This window comes from Schistocerca serialis, unplaced genomic scaffold (assembly GCF_023864345.2).
Source record: "Schistocerca serialis cubense isolate TAMUIC-IGC-003099 unplaced genomic scaffold, iqSchSeri2.2 HiC_scaffold_1181, whole genome shotgun sequence".
Lineage (NCBI taxonomy): Eukaryota > Metazoa > Arthropoda > Insecta > Orthoptera > Acrididae > Schistocerca > Schistocerca serialis.
This window is the reverse complement of record NW_026047383.1, coordinates 30,001-35,000: the sequence shown is the minus strand read 5'-3', so window position 1 is coordinate 35,000 and position 5,000 is coordinate 30,001. Positions and strand designations below refer to the sequence as shown.

Below are 5,000 nucleotides of genomic sequence, written 5' to 3'. Positions count from 1 at the left end.
TGGTGTCGGCGACCCACTGATGTTGGCCACTGACGGCGGCAGAAGATGACAGTGCCGCACCGTCAATGGCGATGTGTAGGCGCGCCGCCCACATTTCCCCAACCTGCGTTGACGATTTGAGGAGGTGGCCCTCCCACATTAGGTGGCGCTCCAGCACCTCGATCTCACGCTGTACCTCATCCATGCCTGCACCGTCGCAGGCTGGCCCTATCTTCTTCAGCGCCAGGAGACGGGACCGACGGAGGGTCGGACCCATCCATCGGCAAGATGGAATGCCGAGGCCCCCCTGGGCAACAGGAGCGTGGAAGTATCCCAGGGGGGTGTCCGCCGGAAGGCGGAACCATCTCCTGACGGCGGCCCGGATGGTAACGTCGGCCGACTTCAATGCACCCACCCGGGTGCGGCTGAGGGCCAGCCCGTGGTACAGGCCAGGGAGAAGTACGTTGGTGAGAGCGTGGAGGCGCTGTTGCGGCTTCAGCGGAGCTCGGGAGATGACGTCAAGCTGCTCCACCAGGTGGCTACGTGGATTGAAGACACAGCGACCCGCCGTGGAAAATTGCAGCCCCAGGTACCGGAAGGTTTCACCCACACGCAGGGCAGGCATGGTGGTATTGCCTGCTGTGAAGGTGACATTGCTGTCCACCTTCACCTTCTTTTCGCGCCCTGACGCGACTAAGGCGAGGGTGAAACACTTCCGGGCGTTGATCTGCAGCCCCAGGTGGGCGAGGGCTGCGGTAGCTGCGTCGATGAGGGACTGCAAGCCCCTCGGGGTCGCTGCAAACAGCAAGACGTCATCTGCAAAGGCCGCAGCGTTGACTCTGCGACCGAGGATCCGAGCTCCGATGTGGGAGGGCAGTTGGCCTAAAACGTAGTCCACCGCAAAGTTGAACAGGAGGGGGGAGAGGGGATCGCCCTGGCGAACGCCCCGTGCTGGCTGCACAGACACGCCCACGCCGGCGCCGTCCGCTATCACTGTCGTGCTGCCCTCGTAGCACCGCTCGACATACTCGACAAAGCAATCCGGCAGGCCATGCGCCTTCAGCACGGGGCGAAGGGCAGCATGATCTACCGAATCGAATGCCTTAGATACGTCGATCGATGCCACAAAGACAGAGCGGCAGGAGCGAACTGCGTCGGTGAGAGCAGTGTCCAAGATGAAGGTATTTTCCAACATCCCATCCCGAGGGATGAATGCCCGCTGACGTTCGTCCACAGCACATGCGCGCATCAGGCGTGACGCGAGAACCTTGTGAAAGGTCCGCGCCAACACCGAGCAGACCGTAATGGGGCGAAAGTCAGCGGGGGATGTTGGTGCAGCCGTTTTCGGGAGAAGGGACGTCCGCGCGCGAAGCAGGCGTTCCGGAAGGGCGCGGGCCAGAAGGAAGAGATTCATCACTTTCACCAGGACTTCGTGCGGCAGGCGCCGCAACTCCGCTGGGGTAAGGCCGTCCGGCCCGGCTGCTGATCCCCTGGGCGGCAACGCGGCGGCGACCTCCTCATGTGTGACCGGCCCCCATATGCACTCGAGAGCGACAGGCTCTGAGTGCGGGAGGAGGCGGTCACGAATGAAGCCCGCGGTGGAGATGGGCTTCTTGGTGAAGAGGTCCGCCCAGAAGTCCAGCAGACCAGGGATGGCAGGTGGCGGCTGGAGCAGGGTGCCATCCAAGAGGCCGCGCACGCAACGTGCACGCGACCGTCGGAAGGCATCCTGCGTTCTCGCGTACTCCCAGCGGCGCCGCTTGCGCTTCTGCGTCGGCGGCGCGGCAGGCGGCCGCTTCGATGGTTGGCGCGGCCGCTGTGTCCTGGTGATCGATCTCTCCCCTCTGGACCCGACCGACGCAAGGGCATCCGGGAGCATGCCCAGGATGACATCGGGCGGCGTGCCCCGCCCCAGACCTATGACACGATCCAGGGCAGAGAAACGCTGGGCGGAAGCGGGTAGCCCCGCCAGATGCTCCCAGATGGCGGCGTCAGTCGGCCCCTCCGGCGGCGGCCCGGTGGTGTCGGCCGCGAAGTCCTCGGCTGCGTCGACGGGCGGCGCAGCGGCCTCGCCCGCGTCAGGCAGCGGGCTCGCTGCTCCCCGGCGGGACGCCGGCTCTTCCCCCCGACCGATCTCAAGCGCCTCCATGAATTGGCGGACAAGCTGCTTGTGGGCAGCTTGCCGCCGTCGGCACTTGATTGCCTCGAGCGTTCGGTCGGGGAACATCCTGATGAGTTCTTGATTGACGAAGAAGAACCGGGCGTCCCTCTCAAGGAACAGTTCGGCCTCCGCCTTGGCGAGCGACAGGACTTCTTCCTCCGTCCACCTCGCGCGATGCCTCTCCGTGACGATCTCCGCGTTGGCGGCCGCAAGATGTTGGCGGCGGCGATGGACCCCGAGACCGTTCTTGGTTGTAAAGCTGCGGTGGCACTCACTACAGGTATACATAGCTGCAAAAGTTACAAGATTTTCGGCACGGCCGGTTGGCCGGCTAGGTGCTGGGGGAGTTGGGGTGGCACCTTCAGCGGAAGGGCCACCACTTATTCTCTGCTTACTGCCCCCAACTAAAAAAAGGGATAGTGCGAGGGGGGGCTGGTAACCCCCCCAAGCCCCTGGTGCGGTCTTCCACTCTGCGAAATCAGCGGGCCCACGAGAAGGGGAGAAGACCGCAGGAGAGGAGAGGCTAAGAGGGCTAGGCCCATGTATTGCGCATCACTCTCCCTGTAACTATAACCCAAGGAAGGCACCTCGCAGCAGCCGCACGACTACATCAAGACCGCACTTCGAGAAGCCAAGTCCGGATGCAGCCACACCGCTGCCACTTGGCCACCTTAAGAGAGTCATAGTTACTCCCGCCGTTTACCCGCGCTTGCTTGAATTTCTTCACGTTGACATTCAGAGCACTGGGCAGAAATCACATTGCGTCAACACCCGCTAGGGCCATCGCAATGCTTTGTTTTAATTAGACAGTCGGATTCCCCCAGTCCGTGCCAGTTCTGAGTTGATCGTTGAATGGCGGCCGAAGAGAATCCGCGCACCCGCGCGCCCCCGGAGGAGCACGCTAAGGCGGACGCGGCCTCGCAGCAAGGAAGATCCGTGGGAGGCCAAGGCACGGGACCGAGCTCGGATCCTGCACGCAGGTTGAAGCACCGGGGCGCGAACGCCGCGCAGGCGCGCGCATCCTGCACCGCCGGCCAGCACGAGGCCAACCAACGGCGAGAGCAGACCACGCCCGCGCTAAACGCCCGCACTTACCGGCACCCCTACGGCACTCACCTCGCCCAGGCCCGGCACGTTAGCGCTGACCCACTTCCCGACCAAGCCCGACACGCCCCGATCCTCAGAGCCAATCCTTATCCCGAAGTTACGGATCCAATTTGCCGACTTCCCTTACCTACATTATTCTATCGACTAGAGGCTCTTCACCTTGGAGACCTGCTGCGGATATGGGTACGAACCGGCGCGACACCTCCACGTGGCCCTCTCCCGGATTTTCAAGGTCCGAGGGGAAGATCGGGACACCGCCGCAACTGCGGTGCTCTTCGCGTTCCAAACCCTATCTCCCTGCTAGAGGATTCCAGGGAACTCGAACGCTCATGCAGAAAAGAAAACTCTTCCCCGATCTCCCGACGGCGTCTCCGGGTCCTTTTGGGTTACCCCGACGAGCATCTCTAAAAGAGGGGCCCGACTTGTATCGGTTCCGCTGCCGGGTTCCGGAATAGGAACCGGATTCCCTTTCGCCCAACGGGGGCCAGCACAAAGTGCATCATGCTATGACGGCCCCCATCAACATCGGATTTCTCCTAGGGCTTAGGATCGACTGACTCGTGTGCAACGGCTGTTCACACGAAACCCTTCTCCGCGTCAGCCCTCCAGGGCCTCGCTGGAGTATTTGCTACTACCACCAAGATCTGCACCGACGGCGGCTCCAGGCAGGCTCACGCCCAGACCCTTCTGCGCCCACCGCCGCGACCCTCCTACTCGTCAGGGCTTCGCGGCCGGCCGCAAGGACCGGCCATGACTGCCAGACTGACGGCCGAGTATAGGCACGACGCTTCAGCGCCATCCATTTTCAGGGCTAGTTGCTTCGGCAGGTGAGTTGTTACACACTCCTTAGCGGATTCCGACTTCCATGGCCACCGTCCTGCTGTCTTAAGCAACCAACGCCTTTCATGGTTTCCCATGAGCGTCGATTCGGGCGCCTTAACTCGGCGTTTGGTTCATCCCACAGCGCCAGTTCTGCTTACCAAAAGTGGCCCACTTGGCACTCCGATCCGAGTCGTTTGCTCGCGGCTTCAGCATATCAAGCAAGCCGGAGATCTCACCCATTTAAAGTTTGAGAATAGGTTGAGGTCGTTTCGGCCCCAAGGCCTCTAATCATTCGCTTTACCGGATGAGACTCGTACGAGCACCAGCTATCCTGAGGGAAACTTCGGAGGGAACCAGCTACTAGATGGTTCGATTAGTCTTTCGCCCCTATACCCAGCACCGACGATCGATTTGCACGTCAGAATCGCTACGGACCTCCATCAGGGTTTCCCCTGACTTCGTCCTGGCCAGGCATAGTTCACCATCTTTCGGGTCCCAACGTGTACGCTCTAGGTGCGCCTCACCTCGCAATGAGGACGAGACGCCCCGGGAGTGCGGAGGCCGCCGCCCCGTGAAGGGCGGGGAAGCCCCATCCTCCCTCGGCCCGCGCAAGGCGAGACCTTCACTTTCATTACGCCTTTAGGTTTCGTACAGCCCAATGACTCGCGCACATGTTAGACTCCTTGGTCCGTGTTTCAAGACGGGTCGTGAAATTGTCCAAAGCTGAAGCGCCGCTGACGGGAGCGATTATTCCGCCCGAGAGCATCCCGAGCCAACAGCGGCGCGGGTCCGGGGCCGGGCCAGGTAGGTCCGTCATCCGGGAAGAACCGCGCGCGCTTGCCGGGAGCCCGAGCGCCCAAAGGGGCGAATCGACTCCTCCAGATATACCGCCGGGCAGCCAGCCAGGACACCGGGGCTCTGCCCAACAGAC

The 5,000-nt window shown here is 62.3% G+C and overlaps 1 pseudogene; it reads right to left on the bottom strand.

Moving 5' to 3' along the window:
* LOC126434125 (large subunit ribosomal RNA) overlaps positions 1-5,000 on the bottom strand; it is a 7,953-nt pseudogene that overhangs the window by 2,259 nt on the left and 694 nt on the right.